Source organism: Haliotis rufescens, unplaced genomic scaffold, assembly GCF_023055435.1.
Source record: "Haliotis rufescens isolate VD_foot unplaced genomic scaffold, xgHalRufe1.0.p SCAF_9, whole genome shotgun sequence".
In the NCBI taxonomy this organism is placed as follows: domain Eukaryota; kingdom Metazoa; phylum Mollusca; class Gastropoda; order Lepetellida; family Haliotidae; genus Haliotis; species Haliotis rufescens.
This window is the reverse complement of record NW_025964383.1, coordinates 33,339,760-33,367,100: the sequence shown is the minus strand read 5'-3', so window position 1 is coordinate 33,367,100 and position 27,341 is coordinate 33,339,760. Positions and strand designations below refer to the sequence as shown.

Sequence of the window (27,341 nt, the reverse complement as noted above, 5' to 3'; positions counted from 1 at the left end):
TAACCTTCTAGGTTTTGGTGGAGGTGTTAGGTGGTCAGCTCCAAACCCGTGATCGATGGGTACAATATCTTAAATCTCATAAATAGCAGATCTTTTACGCCTATAATATGCATCTCTGCGTGAACATCTGAAGACGCCTGCATAGGAGGCAGCGTCAGGTGAAATGTGCGCGAACCATCACCGCCCAATCTGAATGAAGTATACGTGCGTTTTTCAGTCTATCAGATGTCAGTTTTCGGAATTTCCAACTAAAGAATACACCATACATACAACACAAATATTCCTTCGATTGTATTCCCTGCTGGGTAGAGGTGAATGTAGTTCTCACGGTGTTAAGAAACGACAGGTACATGCTATATTCACAACAATATAATGCCTCGGCCTTTATCATTTACATTCTGAACTGATCGATTAACTTCGTTTTAGAGATACAGCATCAGATATGCTTGTCTGAGTGCTTTGTTCATTCGTGCCGAGAATTTAGAGGCCTCGATGCTGATTGGTATATTAGAAAGGTCAACTGAAGCGACCTCCAAGAGGTGTCCTCATTTCTAGACGCAGAGAGGTGTGTATCAGAGTAAAAGATCTGGTTTTAATGAGATTGCAATATGTGAATCCTATTGTAAGTGTCGACCTCCGTGATATTGCCTGACTATTCCTAACGGTGGCGTACAGTCGCTTATCCATATCTTCTCATCCGTTGATCGTCTTACTATCGGTTTTCTATATGTCACCAATGGGTTTGCGAATCGTCCCGTTGATAAAGTCGGCCAATATGCGCTGAAAGTACACAAGGACTTCTCGGATTGGCTTCAAATCATAATATTTCTTCTGTGATTTACCAACCAATCTGTCCCTTAATCAAACCAACATGCAAACTCACGGAAAACATCTCGTTTTTGTAGTTGTCTGCACAGTTTACCTTCAATGAAATACAGTATTGTACATTTGGAGGTAAGTGCATACGGAAGAGATTCGGTAACCTTAGAAACTCCTCTCTTCCCCCATGTGTGCAGAAAGTGAGACTGAAATAGACAATCTCTCCCTCTCTCTCCCCCTTGTTTGGATAGTAAACGTTATGATAAAGTATTTAAATATTTTAATGACTTAATATTATCTGAGCCAGGATTACCAGGTAGACGTTCCAGATAGACCGTCCTCCAGATGACGCAATACCTGTAAAATAACATTGATAGACTTTCTGAGGGTGTGGGTGGTGTATGCATACGTTAACATACATGTGTACAGAGAGACTGAAATAGACAATCTCTCTCTCTCTCTCTCTCTCTCTCTCTCTCTCTCTCTCTCTCTCTCTCTCTCTCTCTCGTTGAAAGACGTTAAAAAATTGCACTTGTTGTTGCCCTGCCTGGCCCTCGTCATTAAGGTGACAAAACAAGGACTGGTCGGCTCGGCGTCAATACAATACGTCCGGCATGGTCTCTCAGTGGTCTAGCACTATAAAAACGGCATTAGTCCGAGCTGGTACAAGCAGTCGCTGACACACATGCACTTCGCTAAATAAGTGCAATAATCTTGAACGCGACGTTAAACCCCATTTCACCTCCCCTCACCAAAGCCAACCTGACAGCTACAGAGATAATTATGTTTGTGTACCTGATCAGGGACACAGGTAGTGTATGGTAACGACGCTATACCTCCCCCGACCCACGTGTTGTATTGACATCCATTACGTGGCAATGAAATGCATGACTAAGAACGTATGGCATGAGATGTTTATTCTGAACACATAACATTCGATTGGTTGCGCTCTGGGCCGTAAACCCACTTAAAACCCCCAATGTTGCCATGTTAATAAGATCATTTTCAGCATTGCAACTAATTGTGTACTGCAGTATTACTGCCGACAGATTTATGACGTGATCAAAAATAACGTCAACAAATTTCTCATAAATGGAATGTCGCTTTTGTCATAATTTGAATAGCGGGTCACGTGACCAAGACTTCAGCCATGCGTGGCAGCAAGCTTCGAGAACAAATACATTTCGCGATATGTTTTGAAAAGTTACCAATATCATCACAAAAGGAAAGCAGCCCCCACTCACGCGAGTATTGATTTGCAATGTATGAAAATGAAACCACTCTAGTTCTCTATCTTGCACCTATTGTTTAGGGTACAAACCGACTTTATTGTCTGTTTGTGTTATGGAAACTCTCTGTCATAAACCTAAAACCTCTTCTCACAAGGCTTGTCACCGCAACAATGGAGGTTCGCCGTGGCGCGTTCCCTTCATACATGGCGTAGATATCTGACTACAAAACGTCACAATAAAATTGTTTAGCTATCTACTGAACCATTGATAGGCGAACAATCAATATGCCTTTACTCTACAGTCTCACAATGTTCGTCCATCTCTGCAGCTCTAGTCTATTATTTCAGCATCTATGGAATGAAAGCTAACTAGCCGGGTGTCGCTGTTAGAACAATTACGTGACGTCACCTTCATAGAACGACGCACGTTCACAATCACTTTGTATTTCATCGTCCTTCGGAAACTATTCTCAACAGCCTCTTGACAGACATGGTATCACAAAAGGATAGCAGGAAAATTAATATTGGCAACAATTTCTTAGATGGTCTTGATCAATATGAAATTGTATAGAATCTCGAAACGCTACGTTAACGTCAAGTGCAGAACGCTTCACAACAAGTGTCTCTCTACCTAGAATATTCTTTCTATTGAAATTCAAAACAGTATGACGTGAAACAGTTTACATGTAGCTGTTTAAGGCCCGTTCACACCGTTCTTCTGGGAACACAGCGGTGACCATGTGAGTAAATTGGTCTTGTATGTAATGTGTAAACTGTTGAATATTTTTGTTTGTGGGAAATTAGCGGTTAAGGAAAGAAATAGATCATTGTTTTCATGACATTCGATGACAAACTTTAAAAATATTTACCCTGAACAAACATGGCTGCTTTCTCTGTACCAACGTTTCTCATTAGATTGTATCAAAGACAAATGATGACTCTGTGTTAAGTATTCAACAACCCGGAAAGATCCGGGTTAGAATAGGTTTTCAGCAACCCATGCTTGCTGTTAAAGGGCTGTGCGTGCCGTAAGAGGCAACTAACGGGATCAGGTGGACAAGCGCGCTGCCTTGCTTGATGCATGTCATCGTATCCCAATTGTGTGGATCGATGCTCATGTTATCAATCAATGGATTGTCTGGTCCAGACTCGATTATTTACAATCCGCTGTCATATAGCTGGAATATTGCCTAGTGAGGCGTTAAACAACAAACGAACAAATAAAATGTAATCAACACAGAGACATTCGAACATTTATTTTTGCTGTGTTTGCTGGCGACACTCCCTCATTTGTTTTTGCTGTGTTTGCTGGCGACACGCCCTCATTTGTTTTTTATGTGTTTGTATTCTGGTTATCATCCCCGTTCTATTTTATTCTTGATGATGATTGTTTTATTTGTATGTGGTCTAGGTTATTTGAATCTGTTGAGTACGTGTATTGTGGTATTCCTCCCGGATGTTTTCTGCGGGTTTTTTCCGGAATTGGATATGATTGATTTTTGTCTCGTACGTTTGATGTATAATAGTTATAACCATAACTAAAACGATAACTATAGCTATAGCTATAACTACAGCGATAACTACAGCTATAACTATAGCTATAACTATGGCTATAACTTTAGCTATAACTAAGTAATCATCTGTTTATTATTTTGTGGAAATGTTCAGTCTTTTCGTTATCTACCTTCTGTGGACACCAGATTCTGTCTCACTCGATTACAACGTGTAGTATTTATTCTCACAAAATCAGTGTATGACATATATTTGGATTAATTCAACACATTTCAAATAAGCGTTTACATTCGTGTGTACTATCATCCACAAGATAGATCGCATTTTACGCTTTAGCAATTCGCGTTCAGTTGTCGTGAGATTTTGTTGAAAATATATCTCCAAATGAGTCAGTCATAGTGTAGTTGTAGTTTACTTTTGAACCAAATCATAACATTTCCGAATGTATTAATGTTTAGCATGCTTCAATATTGGGATTGCAAACCTGCATACCACCTCATGACCTGCGTATGAGAGTACACTCCAACACTCTCACCCACTCCCTCCCTGGCAGTGAAACCGACACGATTCTACCTCTACACTCAGGCCACACAGTCGGGAATGTCGAGACGATCATCATAATTGGTACCGGGTATATGACAGACAGTCGTTGGAACATAGTAGATACTTTGGTGACACCCAACCTTGACTTGGGTTTAAAAAGTGATATCGTACCCCCATGTCGCTCCTCCCTTTGCTCCTGCTATCGGTCACTAATCCCCGCCCTCCCGATCACATTTCACACGACGTACGTCACTTCTCGGTGTAGCGGAAACATTGCTGGCCGAGCCGTGAAACGGCCTGCCCTAACCCAGCCGTCTCGCAGGAGCGTGCGCCGAGTCTGAATGGTACAGCAAGTCTCTAACTGAGCTGGTGATGTACAGCAAAACTGCATCCAGTCGGTGGACAAATGGTGTTGTTTGTTTGTTGTTGAACGCCGCACTCGGCATTATTCCAGGTATGTGACGGCGGTCTGTAAATAATCGAGTACTGAACAGAATTTGGATCGATGACATGTATCAACCAAGTCAGCGAACCTGGCCACCCGATCCCGTTAGTCGCCCCTAACGACAAGCATAGTTGCCTCTTACGACCAATAATAATGATGATGACGATGATAATGAAGGAAGATGATTATCACTATCATCATATTCGTTGTAATTACGGTACTTCACATCAACATCATCATCATCATCATCTTTATCATCATCATCATCATAATAATAATAATAATAATAATAATAATTAAAATAATAATAATAATAATTAAAATAATAATAATAATAATAATGTGAAGAAAAAGAAGAAGAAGCGCGTGTGATGACATTAATAGTGATTCAATGTTTCAAAATAAGCATGCTCTACATTAGCAGTAAATTTTTGCATAGTGCTGACTATGCATGGACACTCACTCACTCACTTACTTCACTTACTCAACTTAACAAATAATGTCACAATGTTGACGGTGTGTGCGTATGTACTGGATAATTAATACAACCTCGTGACCGAGGCAACCAGACAACTGATAACAATACTTGGCCGGATTAACGAGGTTTTACTGTACTGGACAGACCTGTGAGACTGACATATGTGAGAAGTGCCGATCGCTCTCCGCTGTATAAGATATTAACCCATCTTCATATTGGAAAGATATCGCTGTTTGATCTGCGTCAATAAACCCGTTTTGTTGCCATTCATACCATAAACCACAAAACAGGTTTTGCAGCAAATGTGTGCTGAAGGATTTGACGCTGATCAGGACTCTATTGCATAACCACTTATCCTCTCCCAGCTATCAATAACTGCTCCGCGCATGCGCATAATCATAGGAAGTATACACGTCGCTGTGTGGCCATCTTCCGCTTCTGACATTTGTTGCAGATCGCGCTACGCGCCTCGATTTTCATGGCGCCAAAGAAATAGTGTGCGTTTTCCGCACGCGAAACGTGTCGTTTTCTATGCCTTGAGCTAACATCGACGACAAAGTCGCTTTTCTCAAATATTTGGCTTGCCGCTTTGCAAATATGTGCAGTATTCATTCGCTCATGCTTCAAATAACAGGGTAATGGAGCTAGGCTTTGTTACATTTTCCTTCGCAGTATCTTCCATTCAATCAGCCCGCTTATAGCAGCATAGAAAATTCAAGCACTTTGGAAAGATCCGAATTCCCCCTTTCAAACATTTCAAACAGTAGCCATAATAGGGCAGGAGAGATATTTTACCCAAAGCATTCAAATCCACGATGATATTTTACGCGATTGAATAGAGGGGCATGAAAGGGACTTTAGGCTGAATAAAGCCCGTGATAGCAGGTCGGGCCCAGATTGGAGTACATTTCCTCTCAATACACCGATTCTTTATCATGGCGACGATGGACAAAGAAGATATTTATCATCCCCAGCCCTTGGTTCTCACAACCTCAGTAGCAGCTCCGATCTGCACATATTTCATTTCTGCAAACGTGACGACTCTTTTCAAAGTTTCAGATAAAGCTGAAAAGACCATTTCTATGGTTCTTTGAGAACTGCCAAAGCCTTGATGAAACTCGGTCATCCCTACGTCGGCTCTCATTCTTGTAGCTTGGAAGCGATTACCACTGAGTGACAGACCTAACATTGTAACGAAGCTTTCCATTAAAATCCCCATAGTCTCCTCGCGATTCATCTCTCGAGTTGCACGTGCTATTGTGTTCTGATTCAATATCATTTCCTCTGTATCTTCCTCGCCAGAACTATACAAAACAGGCAAATCTATAGCTGGCTTGTGGAAAGTCGTAACCTAGCTTGCCTTATACAAAACGTGGGGATCTTGAGCCGTTTTCTTAGATGTCGTTGTGTGGCTTGTTCGATGCAAAATATGAAGGAGTTGATTGTCTTGGTTAGAGATGTTGGCGATGCTGGTTGTAAACTGTGGCCGTGGTTGAACGGGAGGGTATGTAAACCTATTATAGAACCAAACCAAATCGAGGAGAATTGTATTTGTCCTAAATGACATTAAGACCCTGTGGGTGGTGTTATAAATGTGGGTTGACTTTTTAATCTGAAGGTGTGTGAGTTGGGTTAAAGGCCGCTATTAAATGTATTTCAGTTATAGATTCAGTATCAACATGATGTAGGAGAAGTTTGTTACTAGCTAAAGACATTTTACCAATTTCTCAAAATCCACGAACAAGGCTTTGGTGCTCACAAACCTAGAAACATAATCAGGGAGAACCTGGGATTCGAACCAATAAATCGATCGCAACTCTGAACTGAAAATTGTCTGTGTTGATGAATGGTAATGAATCATCGTTTTCAATGTACGTAGTCGGGATGTTTTTTATCGTGTCACAGACACTGTATTGTTTGTTTCAATCAAGTGAGTAATTATGGTTTTGTTTGTTGTTATTTGCTTGGTGGAGGAAACCGCAGGTGTATCTGCCTCTGCCGCCACAATAGTATCTGTTGTTATTTAACGCCGCACTCAGAAATATTCAAGCCATATGACGGCGGTCTGTAAATAATCGAGTCTGGACCCAAAAATCCAGTGATTGACATCATGAGCATCTATTTTCGTAATTTGGATGTGATTACATGCATCAACCAAACCAGCGAGCCTGACCACCCGATGCCGTTAGTCGCCTCTTACGACAGGCATATTCGCCTCCAACAAGCATGAATTGCTGAAGACCAATTCTGAACCGGATCTTCACGGGTCAGTTATAGTTTTGCGCCGCTTTCAGCAATATTTGAACTATGTCGCGACACAGGACGACAATTCAGATTCATACGCTTTACCCTTGTGGGAAACTGAACCTTGGTCTTCAGCGTGACGAGCCAACGGTTTATCCACTGTACTATTTCACAACCACATTCAATCTAATGCACAGATACATCATGAGGTATTATTAAAAATAACTGACCATATCTAGAACAGGATCAAGAACAAGAATTACACCCGACATGAGATTAGGCATTGCTGACAAGATCAGATTACAAATCTTCGGGGGGCACGGGTGGCCCAGTCGTCTAAGGCGTCGCGATGCGCTGTGCAGACGTGCGTCCCTTGGGCACGCCAGAAACCTATGATTGTGGGTTCGAATCCCGGTTCGCCCCGATTATGTTTCAAGGTTTGTCAGCACCATACCCGTGCTCGTGGGTTTCCCCGAAGTGATAAACGTCTGAGACCTGCACCACTTCGGGCTTTCCTCCCACATTAAGCTGACACGCCGCGATATAACTGGAATACTGTTAAAAGCGGCGTTAAACCCAACTCACTCACTCACTCACTTCAAATCTTGGAGAATTACGATAAAGTCGTGGCTTGGGTTCTTTGTCCATTTTACGAAGTGTCGTGGTTGTCGTGTTGGAACAAAGCGATCGTAGCGCAAAGACTGTCTTTACTCCAATATTTTAGGATCGACTAACGAAGGTCTCCGCGCAAATATCGCTTTGTGAATGCGAATAGTTATATTTAATGTAGAATGTTTGTCACTGTGAAATCATTGCTTCCTGAGAGTTAGGTTAACCAGATGCGTGACGTTTGCATGTGTGTTTATCGGGTGGTTTCATCTCGCAGCAGTCACCAGGAGGTGAAGGGGTGATGCTCATCCTGCTGGGCAATGAAACAGGAAGTCAACAGTAGTCCCATGACTGTGATTTAGCGCTGGTGTGGTTTCAATAGTTATTTCAGTTGTCAATTTAATCTTTTGTTGGCCTCTTCGCCTGGTAATGTTTTGTTTGTTATGTGAGGTGAGGTGCAATAGGGTTAAACGTCGCGTCCAAAATTGTGTGTGTGTGTGTGTGTGCGCGCGCGTGTGTGTGTTTGTGTTCGTGTATGAGTGTGTGCGTGTGTGTGTGTGTGTGTGTGTTCGTGTGTGTGTGCGCGTGTGTGTGTGCGCGCGCGCGCGTGTGTGAGTGTGTGCGTGTGTGTGTGTGTGTGTGTCTGTGTCTGTATGTGTGTCTGTGTGTGTGTCTGGTTGTACTAGTACGGACTAATGCCGTTTTCTAGCGCGATCCCTATGCGAGATCATGCCACAGTTTATCAAGACTACCCCACTCAGACACAGTATTCTGTCTCCGAGCTGACCAGTCCTTGATTTCTTCCCGTAATATCGAGCGCTTGTCAGGGTAACAACAATTAACATCTTTTAACGTCTTTTGGTGTGATGCGCCCGAAGATGACACCCGACCTTCCGCTCTCATGGCAGACGCTCTTTCCACTAGACCATGGAGGTTAACGTAACAGTATTATTTCCGTCTACATAAATGCATAACATCAAACTGTTCTCATTCTAACGCTGCAGCAATACTGTGATGAAAATGTAACTACAGTAAACTACGGTTATAACGAACACGCTTATAACGAACTGACGGACATAACGAACTTACTTTTTGGTCCCGACTACTTGCTGTAGTCATGCTCTAATGTACTACGGTTATAACGAACTAAAATTAGTAGTCCCTTTGAGTTCATTATAACCGTAGTTTACTGTAATTCCACATTACGGTACATGCTATTCCCGAACACCAATGAAGGCTTGCATTCATGTCCAAATGTGCATGTCAATATGCCACGTCAGGTGGCGACATGAAGCAACGGTTTAATCACATACAGTTGAAGTGTAAAAGGGTGTATGTTCAAGTTTGCAAACAGAAGATCGTCCTAATCATGTTCTATGGGTTGGCAAACGATGGACGTCTCTGTGGCGTAAATTACCTACCATCGTGTACACTTACAGTAGAGTAGAGAAGTGTTTGATCAGGGACGACCCACCCTCTCATGTCAAGTCTGTTTCACGTTACTTACAACAGGCTGACCCGGGATATTCTAGTCCACCAATATTCCAGGCTTCTTGCCTCCTATTCTACGTGTCGATCAGTCTCCCAGTCTTCTGGTCCACCAATCTTCCATTCTGCTGGCTTCCTAAACTTCTGGTCTCCCATTCTTCTAGTCTCCCAATCACTAAGTCCTCTGACCTCCAGTCTCCAAGTCTCCCAGTCGTCTGACCTCCTAGTCTACCAATCTCCCAGTCTTCTGACCTCCCTGTCTCCCAGGCTTCTGACCTCCCAGTCTCCCAATCTCACAGTCTTCTGACCTCCCAATCTCCCAGGCTTCTGGCCTCCCAGTCTCCCAATCTCCCAGTCTTCTGACCTCCCAGTCTCCCAATCTCCCAGTCTTCTGACCTCCCAGTCTCCCAGGCTTCTGGCCTCCCAGTCTCCCAATCTCCTAGTCTTCTGACCTCCCAGTCTACCAATCTCCAAGGCTTCTGACCTCCCAATCTCCCAGTCTTCTGACCTCCCAATCTACCAGTCTTCTGGCCTCCCAGTATCCCAAACTCCCAGTCTTCTGACCTCCCAGTCTACCAATCTCCCAGACTTCTGACCTCCCAATCTCCCAGGCTTCTGGCCTCCAAGTCTCCCAGGCTTCTGGACTCCCAGTCTCCCAATCTCCCAGTCTCCCAATCTCCCAGTCTCCTGACCTCCCAGTCTTCCAATAACCCAGTCCTTTGACCTCCAGTCTCCTAATCTCCCAGTTTTCTTACCTCCCTTAATCACAGGCTTCGTGTCTCCAAGCTTCCCAGTTTCACAGTCTATCGTTCTAACCTCATACGTTTCTTCTCTATCAATCTTCACACTTTCCATGCTGCCAATCTACCAGTCTACCAGTTTCCTAGTTTCCCATGCTATCAGTCTACCAGTCTTTTAGTCTATCAGTCCTCCGAGACTTCTATTTTCTTCCTCTTTCAACAACTTAGCCATTAGCTTGATCCTCCAACAACCTTGGTCTTCTCCCAGCTATTACACCCAATGAGCCAAATCGCAGATCCTAACCACCAACGATAATAGTGGCGTTAAACCCACCACACTAACATCACATTGAAGATTCTATCAGCTTGTTACCACACTCAGCAAATAGCCCAGCTGTAGGATAGCCGCCTGTAATACAATGAGTCAGAACCAGAGAAACCAGTGGTTGACATCGTGAGCAACGTCCAAAGGCCGCCGGGTACAAATACTCGCCACCAAGTCACCGAATCATACAACCCAATCTATCACTCCTGTTAACACGAAATAACCATGTAAACACCTGCCACATTCGAGATACACATACGTTGTTCCGATGACTCTTTCGAGACACCAGGGGTCAACTGTCTGTAGATATTATTGTGCCTCCTTGATGACTTACCCCCGAATTGAGACTTGGTCTTCAGCAATCCACACTCGTCGTAAGAGGCGACTGACGTGATGGACTGGTCAGGCTCGCTGACTGTGCTAATGCATGTCATCATATTGATGCTCATGATATCAATCACTTGATTGTCTGGTCCAGGCTCGATTATTTACAGACCGCCGTCGTATAGCTCGATGTTGCTGAGTGCGGCTTTACAGAACAACCAACAAGTAGTATTGTGAAGGAGATGGTAGATGCACTCGCGGTCACACGACACCCATTTCGCCCACCAAGCAAATAAATGCATGAGCATTTATCTTCATAACTCACTTTTCATGAATTCCGTCTTCTCACATGTCACGCTTCATTATCCGTCGATGAATATCCCACCGTGCAAAACAGGCTAAAGTAATTGTTGCTGCTCAACAATACAACAGTATGTGATTTTATCTATTCCAGCTTGTAAACAAAGGCCCAGTCTAGGGGCAACTTCCCGTGCTATAAACAACGCTATTGTGTGCTATTGAGCTTTTGTTCAGCCTAACAATGAGTTGAAATTCTTCATATGTTTCCTATTTAAAGTAACTGTATGCTTCGTGTTGGCTTTTGTGATAGACCACGTCGTTATGAAGTGTGTTTGTATATGGGTTTAACTCTCTCTAGAGTCGAGAGAATTGTACTATCTCACGCTATAAGCAATAACTAAGAGGAAACGCCACCACCATGTTCAGATCATCAAATGCTTTCGCCATGAGGATAACGAATATGTCAGGATGTTCTTTTTACCGCGTTGAAAGTAATTGAAATAAGTTTCAAATTATTGTTACACGTCTGAACCTTCTGTCATCGTTTTTTATGTTAGATTAATTTTACGTTTATATCAATATAGCCAAGCTCAGAAATAGAACGTAGCAAGAACATACGGATGTATATGAATATTATTTTGTGTGACATTTAGGGCAACAAGATACGCTCTAAAAAGTTCATTTTTTGTAAAAGAGGTGGAAATGGACAGACTTTATGAAGCGGTGGGGTAGCTAAATTGTTAAAATGCTGGTTACGACGAGTGACCGGGTTCGATTCTCATTGTTGGTCTCCAACCGTGATGTAACTGATATTTCCAAACGGCATAGTTGCAAACTCATTCAATCAATGGCCTAAGAGATTAAATGTTGCTCAACGAGTTCAAAGAAGACTGAGCAGTCTATATGACCGGTAGTATTTGTGTGTCATCATACCACAAAGGTTTTGGGCAAATATCATAATATCCCGAAGACACTATGATACTTTTTTAAAAGTTGGATGAGATTTTTGAAACGTCAATGTATTCCCCTAATGTTTTAATATATGTCAATAATGAAATCAGCGTCGTGATACAATCAGGTCAAAATGTGACCCGATCCGTTGTGCCCGTGTACGTTTTATTCATATCGATTAAAGTTCTTTGTGAGAACGCAGGTGCATGCAATTTGGCACCAGTTTGCGTTGACACAACGCTCACGAGCACGGCACGCGCAGATTACAAATCAGCACGTGCATACAAGGATGGCCATTTACACGGGTATTCTTGACTACACAACAAACGGAGTATACATGTATCTAATCATGATGAACTTAGTAAAAGTACCCCCTTTGGGAACCGACCTAAAATTAAGGCCTTAGTTAAGCAGATAGGCAGGGGTTGTCCCCCGTGAAAATCCGGGTTAGTATTGGTCTTCCACAACCCGTGCTTGTCGTAAGAGGCGACTAACGAACGGATCGGGTGGTCTGGCCTGCTGTATGAAGGGTCACAGCTCTGTACGAAGAGCCACATCTCTGTATGGAGGGCCACAGCTCTGTATGGAGGGCCGCAGCTCTGTATGAAGGGTCACATTGCTGTATGAAGGGCCACATTTATTTATGAAGGGTCACAGTGCTGTGTAAAGGGCAACATTTATGAATGAAGGGCCACAATGCTGTGTGAAGGGCTACGGTGCTGTATGAAGGGCCACATTTATGTGTGAAGGGCCACATTTATGTATGAAGGGCCACATTATGTATGAAGGGTCACATTTACGAATGAAGGGTCACAAGGCTGTAGGAAGGGCCACATTTATGTATGAATGGCCATATTTATGTGTGGAGGGCTACATTTATGTATGAAGGGACACATTTATATATGAATGGCCACATTTATGTATGAAGGGTCAGATGTATGTGTTGAGGGCCACATTTATGTATGAATGGCCACATTTATGTATGAAGGGTCACGATGCTGTATGAAAGGCCACGACTCTGTATGAACGGCCACATTTATGTATGAATGGCCACATTTATGTGTGGAGGGCCACATTCATGTATGAAGGGCCACAATGTTGTGTGAAAGGCCACAACTCTGTATGAAGGGCCACATTTATGTGTGAATGGCCACATTTATGTTGGAAGGGCCAAATTTATGTATGAATGGCCACTTTTATGTATGAAGGGTCACGGGGCTGTATGAATGGCCACATCTCTGTATGAAAGGTCACGACTCTGTATGAAGGGCCACATTTATGTATGAAGGGACACATTTATATATGAAGGGACACATTTATGTATGAAGGGTCAGATTTACGTGTGGAGGGCCAAATTTATGTATGAATGGCCACATTTATATATGAATGGCCACTTTTATGTATGAAGGGTCACGGTGCTGTATGAATGGCCACATCTCTGTATGAAAGGCCACGACTCTGTATGAAGGGCCACATTTATGTATGAAGGGCCATATTTATGTGTTGAGGGCCACATTTATGTATAACGGACCACGACTCTGTATAAAGAGCCACAATTCTGTATGAAGGGCCACAACTCTGTATGGAGGGGCATAACTGTATGAAGGGCCATAACTCTGTATCAAGGGCCACAACTCTGGATCAAGGACCACAGCACTGTATGAAGGGCCATAACTCTGTATCAAGGGCCACAACTCTGTATCAAGGGCCACAGCACTGTATCAAGGGCCACAACTCTGTATCAAGGGCCTCAACTCTGTATCAAGGGCCACAGCACTGTATCAAGGGCCACAGCACTGTATGAAAGGTCACAACTCTGTATCAAGGGCCACAACTCTGTTTTGAAGGGCCAAAGCTCTGTATAAGGGCCACAACTCTGTATGAAGGGACACATTTATATATGAATTTCCACATTTATGTATGAAGGGACACATTTATATATGAAGGGACACATTTATGTATGAAGGGTCAGATTTACGTGTGGAGGGCCAAATTTATGTATGAATGGCCACATTTATATATGAATGGCCACTTTTATGTATGAAGGGTCACGGTGCTGTATGAATGGCCACATCTCTGTATGAAAGGCCACGACTCTGTATGAAGGGCCACATTTATGTATGAAGGGCCATATTTATGTGTTGAGGGCCACATTTATGTATAACGGACCACGACTCTGTATAAAGAGCCACAATTCTGTATGAAGGGCCACAACTCTGTATGGAGGGGCATAACTGTATGAAGGGCCATAACTCTGTATCAAGGGCCACAACTCTGTATCAAGGGCCACAGCACTGTATCAAGGGCCACAACTCTGTATCAAGGGCCTCAACTCTGTATCAAGGGCCACAGCACTGTATCAAGGGCCACAGCACTGTATGAAAGGTCACAACTCTGTATCAAGGGCCACAACTCTGTTTTGAAGGGCCAAAGCTCTGTATAAGGGCCACAACTCTGTATGAAGGGCCACATTTATGTGTGAAGGGCCACATTTATGTATGAAGGGCCTAATTGTGTATGAAAGGTCATATTTACGAATGAAGGGTCACAAGGCTGTATGAAGGGCCATTTTTTGGGAGAAGGGTCAGATTTATGTGTGGAGGGCCACATTTATGTATGAATGGCCACATTTATGTATGAAGGGTCACGATGCTGTGTGAAGGGCCACAACTCTGTATGAAAGGCCACGACTCTGTACGAATGGCCACATTTATGCATGAAGGGCCACATTTATGTGTGGAGGGCCACATTTATGTGTGGAGGGCCACATTTATGTATGAAGGGCCACAATGTTTTGTGAAAGACCACGACTCTGTATGAAGGGCCACATTTATGTATGAAGGGCCACAACTGTATATGAAGGGCCACAACTCTGTATGAAGGGCAACAGCTCTGTATCAAGGGCCACAACTCTGTATGAAGGACCACAGCTCTGTATGGAGGGCCACAACTCTGTATGAAGGGCCACAACTCTGTATGAAGGGCCACAATTCTGTATGAAGGGCCACAGCTCTGTATCAAGGGCCACATCACTTTATGAAGGGCCACAACTCTGTATCAAGGGCCACAGCTCTGTATCAAGGGCCACGGCACTGTATGGAGGGCCACAGCACTGTATGAAGGGCCACAGTTATGTATGAAGGGCCACGACTCTGTATGAAGGGCCACAACTCTGTATGAAGGGCCACAACTCTGTATGAAGGGCCACAGCTCTGTATGGAGGGCCACGACTCTGTTTGCCGGGCCACAACTCTGTATGAAGGGCCACAACTATGTATGAAGGGCCACAGCTCTGTATCAAGGGCCACAACTCTGTATCAAGGGCCACAGCTCTGTTTCAAGTGCAACAGCACAGTATGGAGACCCGCAGCACTTTATGAAGGGCCACAACTCTGTATGAAGGGCCACAACTCTGTATGAAGGGTCACAGCACTGTATGAAGGGTCACAACTCTGTATCAAGGGCCACAACTCTGTATCAAGGGCCAAAGCTCTGTATAAGGGCCACAACTCTGTATCAAGGGCCACATCTCTGTATGACGGGCCACAACTCTGTATAAAGGGCCACAACTCTGTATGAAGGGCCACAACTCTTCATGAAGGGCTTTCCTTTCACATTAAGCTGACACGCCGTGATATAACTCGAATACTGTTAAAAGCGGCGTTAAACCCAACTCCCTCACTCACTCACATATACATAGCTTAGTATTAACCTTGTGTTCAAACAGACCCTACTCCCTGCTACTGAGCTGTGCATGAAGAACTAAAACTCTACATGCACATCTACAGAAGTATTCAAGCAAAAAAAGGGTCATCTATGACAAGCTGAGATGCTGTATTTGTGTCGACAAACATCAAACATCTTAAACTAATATGTCAGCCGCGACCCCTCTTTTAATATATTTCGAAGTACTGAGGGGTTTATAACCGTTAAGTAATTACTTAACTCGTCAATACAAATATAATTTATGCATCGTCAAGCAAGTGTAAAATTTAATTTAATCGTTGATTTTATCATCCTCTTTGATATGACCACTTATCCCATCCATCTAGTCACATAAAGGATGCTTTATCTCACTTTCATTTGTAGCCACGGAAACCAGTGATTCATGAAAATTGTGTAATGCTCCCAAAATATGCGTCATAAACGAGTGATTATATGCTATGGTGTTACTCTTTGAACTGACTGCCGGAGCGTTCAACAAGGTGGCGGCCCAGGTAATCACACGGTCTATTTTTTGTGGCGGATGAAAAGACTGTTCGGCGAATGTGCGTATTCTGCCGCCCGGGTTTAGTACCATGTACTGTACCGTGTCTACGAGGAATGTCGCCGACAGTTGATTGCCGGGCCGATAGTGGAACAGCCCGATTTTTATAGACGGCTTGTGTGAATGAGTTCTTTAAAACTGCTCACTGAATAAAGATCCAATTTGTATACCTCCTTTGATATTCTTTGTACATTAGAGGTGGTTTCTACTGAGGATATTTGTTCACTTGTAAACATAGCCCACACAATGGCCAATACAAGCAGGGAGAATGACACAATGCCGGCCGCAGCTATAGACCTTGCAGGAGTGGACTTTGTTGCTCTGAGTTGGTTCCAATCTAAGAGTTACAGCCAATGATTTTCTATACTCAATTCTACGGGCTTTTAAAAGGAAGAAAAAGCCTTTGGTATTGAAAGACCTCCACTCAGTAATAACTACTCTACCCTGTAGTGTTGGAAATGCCTCTGCCATTATACGAGTTTAGTCGACGCGTTTTAGAATCAGACTGTAGTTCATTTGTGATATGTACAACATATTTAGAAATGCTGGCTATTGTCTGAATACAATGTGGCCCCTCTTCAATGTGACTTTTTTCAAGTGCCCTATTCACCGGCAGACAATACGGCCACGGAAGGTACATTATTACGAGGCAATGTGCGAAATGATACACTCGTCTCGCCCGAAGCCCGGGCCTGCCTTTTATATGGTCACAATGGCCAAAAGGACCCTGGTTGGGGCATTGTTAGCATTTGAAAAGCAGGAGACCGAGCGAGGATAGCCTGACGTGCACCCACACCACAAGCCTAGATACTTCTCTGTTGGGAGGAGGTAGAATACACCACTCGGCTATTACAAATCCAATTCGATTTTCTCCTGGCGATTGCGCTCCGAGTCAGGTAGGACAAGTGAGCCGACCAGAGAGGGTGTGTTGGACTGAGCTGGGATATTTACCTGTGGGGTCCTGATCTGAGGGGGAGTTACCCTGGCCGCTGTCACATGTTCCAGGTATGTACGAAGCTTACCTTCGCTGTGTCCTGTATGTTAATACGGTGTTTGCTCTGCGACTGAATGTGCATCTGGCACTTTTCAAGCCTGACTCCTGAGGTCGAAACAGCTGTTACAGTTGACCGGTGGGGATACAGGCATTAAGGGGGAGTCTCCGCTTGTGCTCCATCCCCGACCCGGAAACTGAGAAGGGCGGGAGGGGGGTACTTTGGGACCGTTATCAAATGCAACGCCTTGAACATGTACATTACACGAACATGTGTCACACGTTCCCCCGTCCATGCTGTAATCGGCGTTATTACCTTGTGACATGGCTCGGAATTGTGATATTTCACCACAGCTGCATGTCAATTTCACGCACACTGGAATAGCTCTCGGTTAATGTTATCAAGGCATGGTCAGTGTCCATGATGGGCAACTTAGTAGCTTACAATGTTGGATTGTGTTAGTGAAACATGTATTCAACACCATCTAGTGAAGGGTGTGTGTCACTGGTATTTCCATTACAAATTGTGTTTCATTCAGTGAAGATGTTATCATCTTTTTTCGTTGTCTGTGTTGAGTAAACATGTAAACAAGTAAACAATCTAGTGTGTGTTTATGTCACAGTATGTCACCCTGTGGCATGTCCAGAATATTGTGTTTCATTTTGTTTATTTTGTATCGTTTGAGATATATGGGGATGGGTGTCTGTTTGTTTACTAGTTTACATTTTTACTTAACACAATTACAGTATTATGTGTGAGGGTATGTTAGGCAAATTGTGTTCGTTTGATACATATAAGGATGGATAAAGCATTTTTGTTTACTTGTTTACTCGACACAAACTGCTGCGTGGGTTGGGTCAGGGCAGTTCAGACTATGATATTTTCAACTCAAATTGTGGTCATGTACCAGATATAAATAGCATGAGTATGGTTTGGACATCTAATGTTGGATAATTATTGCCTGTCTGTTGACTTGTTAACTCGACACAACCAGCTGTACGGTATGTGTCAGGGTAGCTAGCTATGTCCTATGCTTTATCCATACCGTACATATCAATGTCCTCTGTATCATTTGATATATCTATGGGTGGATGATGTCGGGGTTCTATTGTTTTGTATGAGATCGTTAGCAAATAACCAAGTATCTTGTTCTTTACAAACAGTATTAGACTTTTTCTATCATTAATACACCCTTATTGACACTGATTTAGTGAAGCAAACGATTTGGTTATTCCTAATGGCTTCCATAACTATCATATATTAGGATATATAGGTGGTTCAGTTTAGACTGCGGGTTAAATTAATGGTCAAATTTTCATTCAGAATGTAAACCTATCAAACGAAAGTCAATGGTTATATCGTGTTTACGTCAGCATAACATTTCCTCAGTCATCGTAATAGGCACACTTAATGTGATCAATATTTCGATAAAATATCTTAGTCTTAAATTTGTTGGTACCAAATATATGACAAGTACATAGAACAACGTTGAATCCTGTTAGTATTATGACTAACACCGCATCATAATTTTTTTATTAACACACTTCAGTAAGATTCCTGTTGTTTGGCTAAACAATCCCCATGGCAATAGCATCACCAGTTTACTGTGGACAGAACTTGTAAGGGATATCGATTTTATCAAGTTTCCATATCTTGAATATTTTAAATTTGAATTTATGTAATGAACACTGATAAATTACTGGTCTGTGTGCATTAGGGGCAATAATCAGTGGTGAAGGATTAATAAAACAAGGTGTCTTAGCAAGGAAGTTGATTGGTCCTATTAACACTAAATTCCTACCAAATAAGGAAAGATATCTTTACTTTCTGTGAGGTTTTGTCATGTGGTCGCTACAACAGCACTACACCCTACACCATTTGAAAATATACTTCACCCCAGAAGACCCTAAGTGCCCTAAATAACATCACTACACCTCACAGCAGTTGAAAATATGCTTCACCCCAGAAGTCCCTAAGTGCCCTAAATAACATCACTACACCTCACAGCAGTTGAAAATGTATTTCAACCCAGAAGACCCTAAGTGCCCTAAACAACATCACTACACCTCACAGCAGTTGAAAATATACTTCAACCCAGAAGACCCTAAGTGCCCTAAACAACATCACTACACCTCACAGCAGTTGAAAATATGCTTCACCCCAGAAGACCCTAAGTTCCCTAAACAACATCACTACACCTCACAGCAGTTGAAAATATGCTTCACCCCAGAAGACCCTAAGTGCCCTAAACAACATCACTACACCTCACAGTAGTTGAAGATATAGTTTCTTGTTTGGTAGGAATTGAATGTTAATAGGAAAGTGTTAATAGTTCATCAAAACGCCCCATCAATATTGATATATGCAAAGTATTGTGTCTTTTCCAACCCCTCAGTTCTAGAGGATCTTTCCCTTGTTCCACGCCGCATCTCAAACAGCAGAGTATCAGCCAGAAAGTGTCCTCATTTAAAGGCTCTTTTAGTGTAATACAAAAGCATATAGTTAACTGAACAGGTATAGCTCGAGGCTGAATAGCTTTTTGTATATATCAGGCGAGACATTTTATAAGCTTTGGAAACTAGCCACAGTCAATGAACCCACTTCAATCCATAATCCCACTATTGTTGTCCCTTGTTGTCGTAAGACTCGATAGTCGGGATGAAATGCATGTATTGCATGCACAGCTTATAACCATAGCTTCTATATATACCTGCCTACTTCATGATATATTAAATGCGGTTGTCTTTGAAGAAACAATAAAGATGAAGAAGCTTGATGGATTATCCCGCCTTTTGATATTGACCATACTCGATATGTGTCGAAACCTCGGCTTTCCTAACATCGTCAGTGATGTATAGAGGTGTTTCTAATCCACCCTACAATCCCCCATGTGGCTTGTCCCAAGTCTGCATAAACGGAACTATAAGGATGAAACGTGTCTATCTTGTTTATCGTTTATATTACCATATCAGGAAATTGGCTCTTCTTTTCTTTTCACAAAGCTGTATTCTATAGCTTTGTGTGTAAATAGCAATGATAAAGGGGTATTAATATCGTCATACTGTATGCAGTACGTGGTGGTGAAATGGGGTTTAACGTCTCATCCAAGTTTATTGTACTTATATAGCAACGTGCATGCACATGTGTGTGTGGCTGCTTGTACTAGTCTGGACTGATGCCTTTTTTTAGTGCTAGACCACTGAGATACCATGCCGCAGTTTAACATAAATACCCAACTCAGACACAGTGTACTGACTCCGAGCCGACCAGTCCTTGTTTTAGCCCCTTAATGCCAAGCGCCAATCAGGGTAACAACAAGTACCATCTTTTAACGTCTTTTGGTATGACGTGGCCGGGGATCGAACCCTGAATCTTCCGCTCTCCGAACGGACGCTCTACCACTAGACCACGGTGGAAGTCGCATGCAAAAAATGCACAGCTGAGTCGTTAGTACGGGCATAAAGTAACTCCAGACAATGGTCATGAAGGGTTATTCCAAGTGTCAGGGTTAATTCTATGATATTTGTACCATGTTTGTGTCATTGTTTGGCCATATTTTGATTCATGTTTAGTATTCCAGAGCACTTGGTATAATTGTGTCAGAATATTGGTATATTGGTATTGGTAGATCAGTGGGTCAGAGAGCTGACACTACTTTTGACAAAATTCTTGATAATTCTTTGGTCATAGTTTGGAAAAAATGGAGACATCCCTGTTGTTACCATTGAGTCAGTATTTATTTTTGTCAAATTGGCTGATCTAAGATTGATGTGTCTTTACTTTGTCGCAGCCCTTCAATATCTGCATATCACTGAGATGTATGTGTATATGGCTGTGAGACATGTGTACATCACTGACAGATATATGAGTGTGTCTCTGAGAGACACATGTGTTCACCCCTGAGATGTGTATGTAGACATGTATATTATTCAGAGACACGTGTGCATGTCAATGAGAGCACTATCTGTATATCATGATCACTGAGAGATATATGTGTGTGTCTCTGAGATATACATGTGTTCATCCCTGAGATGTGTATGTAGACATGTATATTATTCAGAGACACGGGTGCATGTCATTGAGAGCAATATCTGTATATCACGATCACTGAGATATATATTGGCATGTCGCTGCGTGTGTGTGTGTGTGTGTGTGTGTGTGTGTGTGTGTGTGTGTGTGTGTGTGTGTGTGTGTGTGTGTGTGTGTGTGTGTGTGTGTGTGTGTGTGTGTGTGTGTAACTGAGAGATATTTTCACTCATGTATATCAAATTGAGGAAATATGTATACCTCGCTGAGAGATATGTGGGATGCCATTGAGAGCTATATGTAAACATGTATATCACTGAAAGATATCTGTGTATCTGAAAAATAAATGTGTATCACTGGGAGACATATGTGTATAGCACTGAGACTTATTTATGGCACGGTACTGACGGATATATTTGTATATATCACAGACAAAATAAAAACATTCGTCCCAACCAGCTACCATCATTCACCAAGCATGTATAATAGACACTACATGGATGGATGGTGAGTAGGTTAGAATAGCTAAAACACCACATTAACCTCTGTGCTATCCTTGGGCCCAGCTGTAAAAGTACAGTAAACTACGGTTATAACGAACACGCTTATAACGAACTGATGGATATAACGAACTAACTTTTTAGTCCCGACTATTTGCTGTAGTTATGCTGTATATATGCTTATAACGAACTACGGTTATAACGAACTAAAAATAGAAATCCCTTTGAGTTGGTTATAACCGTAGTTTACTGTAGTAAAATAGTGACTTCTACTTTCTGTGAGATTATCGACATATAAACGTTCCGAACGTGAGACCAAATAATACCAAGTGACTTTTCCATATGTGACATATGGTGTATTAAAACTAGTCGCCTATAAACGTATAACTGTACATCTGCTGATAGAACATATTGATTTTAATAGCATGTTCAGTCACACAGTAAGTGTCATTTAAATTCTTAATTACATATTTACATGTTCATTGTTGTATAGGCTTTTTTAATTCGGGATGTAAATATGCAAAATGAGGTTGTCAAAGAATATGTGTTACTTTCATCCATTGATGGAGCTTCATCTATCCATGTAACCATATCTCCAGTCAATTTAACTCTTTTCACAGTAATAAGCTTATGCAAGTATATAATGAAAGCATTTCCAGACACTCCAAGTACATGAATGCATTCAATGTACCATGACAATGTATTTCCATTTATTTTATTAATAATCTATCACTTTTTGCGAATTATACATCTGAATGAAAAAAACATACGTCATTATGCTGTGTGGTTTTTAGTAACAGCCAATTTATTTTATGACGAGGCATAATTTCATAATTTTATGCGACATGTTTCGTACTTTACAACAGATATCCGCAGCAGGGAACGCATGCAATATGACCCAAGGCCATTCTTGATATTGAATAGATATTATTTGGGAAAACATCAAATTAAGTATTGAAGCAATTGGCAGATTGAATGTTATTTTTCTGTACATAAAGAGTACTTAACGGTGGCGGCGGTGTGCTTGTTTCTTTCGATGTGATAGATTTAGTTCTCCACAAGGAAATGTCCTCTTAGACACCATTGATATGAGAAGGGCAATCAGAGGAGGTTAGTATCAGTGCTACATTGTTAGAATAGTGACAAGCATGTTAGTAGTTGTCATTAATTCCTGTTAAACACAAAGCTTTCAGAAAATATTCTTTTGCTTTCATTGTAATGGTCGAAGGTGGAATATCATCTCAATATTGTTCCTTAATTCCTTAGGTTTGTTTGACACTTCGGTTTAAATCTTGAAACGTTATGATATGTGCAAAGATGTACATGATAAATATTACTGGACTTAAACATAGTTTATTGATTAGCGCCTCTTAATTTCGCTGAAACTACAAATATATTCCGTCTGTTATAACCAGGAAATAAATAGTGTTGTCCAGAAAAAGACATACTTCCTTGGCGATTAGGTTAACTGTCACTTCTCGTTATGTCAAATAATGATTTGGTATCTATTTTGTGAATATTCGAGGTTCACGGTGTAGTTAAATCGTGAAATGACATGATGTAAAGTGATAAATACAGCACTATGCTCTCAAAGAGGGCGTGTTATACATCACATGTTAACGCATGGTCCATATCATCTCACAGCCCATTGTACCTATTCAAATGTCGAAGAAACATCAATTTCAAAACACATATCCTCTACAACCATTTGTGAAGAAATAAAATTAAGCATTCAAGTTGAGGGTCTTACAATAACACAATATGTGCCTATTCTAAAAGCCAGTACTGAATCTTTTGATAAAAATCGTGATGATGTGCTTCATGTTTTTGTACCACCCGGATCTCATGCTGATTGAATATGAATGATGCATTTCAATACCAACATTTTTATTGCAAACAATTGCCACTGAGAGACTAGGTGTCCGGGTTCAGGGATGGTAAATCCGGTGTATGCCCCTGGAGAGAGAGTGAGAGTTAGATTTCTTGTTTCTTCTTTTGTCGACCTGATTATACCATTTAGATACCAACACCCTGTTATTTTCCTTCGGGTGTAATATTCACCTTTAGCTGAACTATCCCACCTAGCCTCGTAGTCTCCCAGTCTGACGGGACGCTGAAACCCAGTGCTCGCTTTTCAGCAATGAAAAGACGCCTGTCGACCTACACTTGATTGCATTCGAAAATGATTCATACTTTAAAATGAATATTGTTAAACTTGCCTGATAAATACGGAGCACTGATGTGGCCATATTGTTGGCTTATCACAACTTGGCGGTTATATTGTGAATGTGTCACGGCAAAAGACTGCAGCCCTTGGTATCCTTTATTCACTTCAATTCGCACGTGCTGTGCCTGTATGTCGCTTTCTCATACAACAAGCTACAGTTGTTTTGGAGATTTTTCTATCAGTCTGATTGGTCGTACAATGCCGGTTCAAGTCGTTAGTGACTGCAAGTAAAGGGTTACTCCATGCAAAAGCCATAAAATGCACAAAAGAACTGCTTCCTTTGTCGTTGAGTGAATATGGCCGTTTTTAACGTGGGTCTGTATTGTGATAATGGTTGTCGAGTAGCATTATCCTCGTAAGACCCAAAGCCCATGAATACAAGGGCTTTCTGTTAGGTTCAAATACTAATGGACAAAGGCCGTATTTTCCTTCACCCTACTTTTCAAACGAGTCGGTGACAGATTACAGCCGGGACGAGTTTCCACTGGGCCGACGCTTTATGCCAGAGCTCGTCCAGGTATATCTTCTATTCAATGGACTCAAGGTCTACCAAACAAATATGCTGTCAAGAGGCAAAGCAGCGACACCCCTGAGAGCTACAGGATTCTATTCTATACACAAGTGTCTTGTTATGTAAGGTAAACCTGGTGATTGTGGCAATAGCATGGCGTAATTATATACCCGGTAGAGGTAAACAGTAGAAGTCTTATCGTTCCACTATAATTTAACAGAAAAACTAGCAATTAGTAGGTGTATAAATACGACTGATGACTTAGATATTTGTTTCCAGTTTCTATGAAGAATATTATTATTTTTATGTTTTATATTACACTTTAATATTTTGTGTTTCTTTTTTAAACTATATCTGGTCAGAAAAAACAAACAGTTCAAAGTAATATATTTACATCTTGTTTGAACATTAAACGACATTGCCAGAAGTAATGATAATTTCGGAAACAAACAACAGTGGTCATCTACATTAAAAATTATTATAATATGGATTAGTTAGTATTATCTCTGTGAGAGGTAGATTTATCATCCTTATTGTCATGTATCAAGTGTGTATAATAAGTAAGTTAGTTACTTACTTACATACAGATGGAATATTGCAGAATGCGACCTTAAACAAAACATGTTATTTTTTTTCAGAATTGCTGCAACTCAACATGGGTTTGACATGCAATATATATATATATATATATATATATATATATATATATATATATATATATATATATATATATATATATATATATATATATATATATAATGCAAACTCATGTACAGTTGCAGCAATTCTGAAAAGATAACATGTTTTGTTTAAGGCCGCATTCAGCAATATTCCATTTACATGTAAGTAACTAACTGATTTATATGATACTTATATTTTGTCGAACAATTGCATTTGGTTGAACATTTATACTGGGGTTAAGGTAAATAAACCATTCTGCAGCATACGAGGTTTTTATAGCAACCAACTTTACTCCCACAGAATATTTTACTTAATGTTACACATATATATTTACAGCCACTTATAAATACCAATATATTTTTCAAGTTAAAATTAAAGTGCACTTACGTACGTATAAATGAAAATTCTAAATTATTTGTTTACTTTCATAAGTAGCTATTATTTTCATCACTAAAATCCTACCCAAGTAATAGAGCTTGGTCCACTCGACGTCGTTAATATTAAAACCTATAAGATAAAGTGTGAAAATATGTTTTCTTTATACTAGTATGTTCATATTAGGGTTTGTAGATACATTAGGTATTTCTCAAACCATATCATGCATTATTGTGTATGTTCTGCTTAAGTATATCAATATGCATTCTACGAAAGAAACCACGTGTAGATATTGATATGATCTATGTGCATTTTAGATTAATGCGAATTTTATGTATGAGGTACTTGCAAACATATTTCTAAAAACGTAAACGACATTATTCTGTCTGAACTAACAAAGAAACTTTTTCAGCAGAGTTCAAGTGGGGATACGTACATGTATTGAAGTAGCCTCAGATGCAGGGAATACTCTCAACGGTTCTGAATATTTCAAAAAGTAAACTAGTGCTAAATGTATGGAGGTATAATATATGTCTCGCAACAAATGGTGTCTACAAAGGGAGAACAATTACCTATATACTGTCTTTGTTCTTATAAAGGTTACATTTTACGACTTTAAGTCTCAATCTACTGTAATGATAGGTATGAATTATTCAACATGCAAGAGAGACCCCTGTTTGAAACATTCTGGAATGCTTTAGAGAATGAAAACTGTTATGATGTTTTTGCCAGATTAGGTTACTCTACCGAGGAATATTTCAAATTAAATAATTAAAATGTGATATTTTGGATTGTGGAATTTGAATGTGATATTTGAAATCATCTGAAATCATTCTCGTATCTTCGCTGGAACAAACAGAATTATCTTGATAACAAACTTGCCATGTTATCATACACCGCCAAGCAAACTAAAGTATACACTTCAAAATAGGATTTGATCAACAAAATACAAACGTCATCAAATCGTTGCTCGGCTGAAGACGAAACACTGCAGCCTTAAGGCCCAAAACACAACTATGATACCCGTATTAATTACATCGCAATCGAAAAACCATTTTTTGCTTGTTGCATTTTTGGCCAAAATCAGCCTAGGATGCATACTCTCCTGTGCCCTGCAGTTTATTTCAGTATTAAATATCAAACCTAATTGTGCCCTGTTGTCAATGTCGATCATTTACTTTTCTGATAAAATGAGGTGATTATCTAACATGAAAAAGCAACGTGAATATGTATATACCAGTGTAGATTAATACATATTTTGAGTTCACAAATCCACGTCGCAGTAAGACACGAGTAAGACACATTTACAAATGTTAAACAACTATTTTGAACATCATAATACGTATGAGTTAGGACATGCAAGTAAATACGTATGAGTTAAGATATGCAAGTAAATACGTATGGGTTAGGATATGCAAGTAAATACGTATGTATTAGGATATGCAAGTAAGTACGTATGGGTTAGGATATGCAAGTAAATACGTATGGGTTAGGATATGCAAGTAAATACGTATGAGTTAGGATATGCAAGTAAATACGTATGTATTAGGAGATGCAAGTAAGTATGTATGGGTTAGGACATGCAAGTAAATACATATGAGTTAGGATATGCATGAATAACGCTTTCTGAACAATACGATCTGCACGTGCCTTGGAATAATTAGACCAATAAAACTTGTGAAGGGCAACATGACTCATATTAGAACACCTGCACGTGAAGAACATGGTACACGGGCCTTAAGGTCATTCAAAT

General features: G+C 40.9%; 1 long non-coding RNA gene across 5 annotated transcripts in view; it reads left to right on the top strand.

Annotated features, from left to right (window-relative positions):
- Positions 1-27,341, top strand: part of LOC124111161 — a 224,247-nt gene that overhangs the window by 5,884 nt on the left and 191,022 nt on the right. For 2 of the 5 annotated variants that reach the window (XR_006857393.2, XR_006857394.2), the window contains exon 1: positions 16,695-17,281. The exons of 1 other annotated variant lie outside the window; for it this stretch is intronic. This is a non-coding gene — a long non-coding RNA (uncharacterized LOC124111161). Of the gene's footprint in view, positions 1-16,694; positions 17,282-27,341 lie in introns of those variants that run through there. 2 more of the 5 variants (XR_007219650.1, XR_006857389.2) reach the window with 2 other exon arrangements.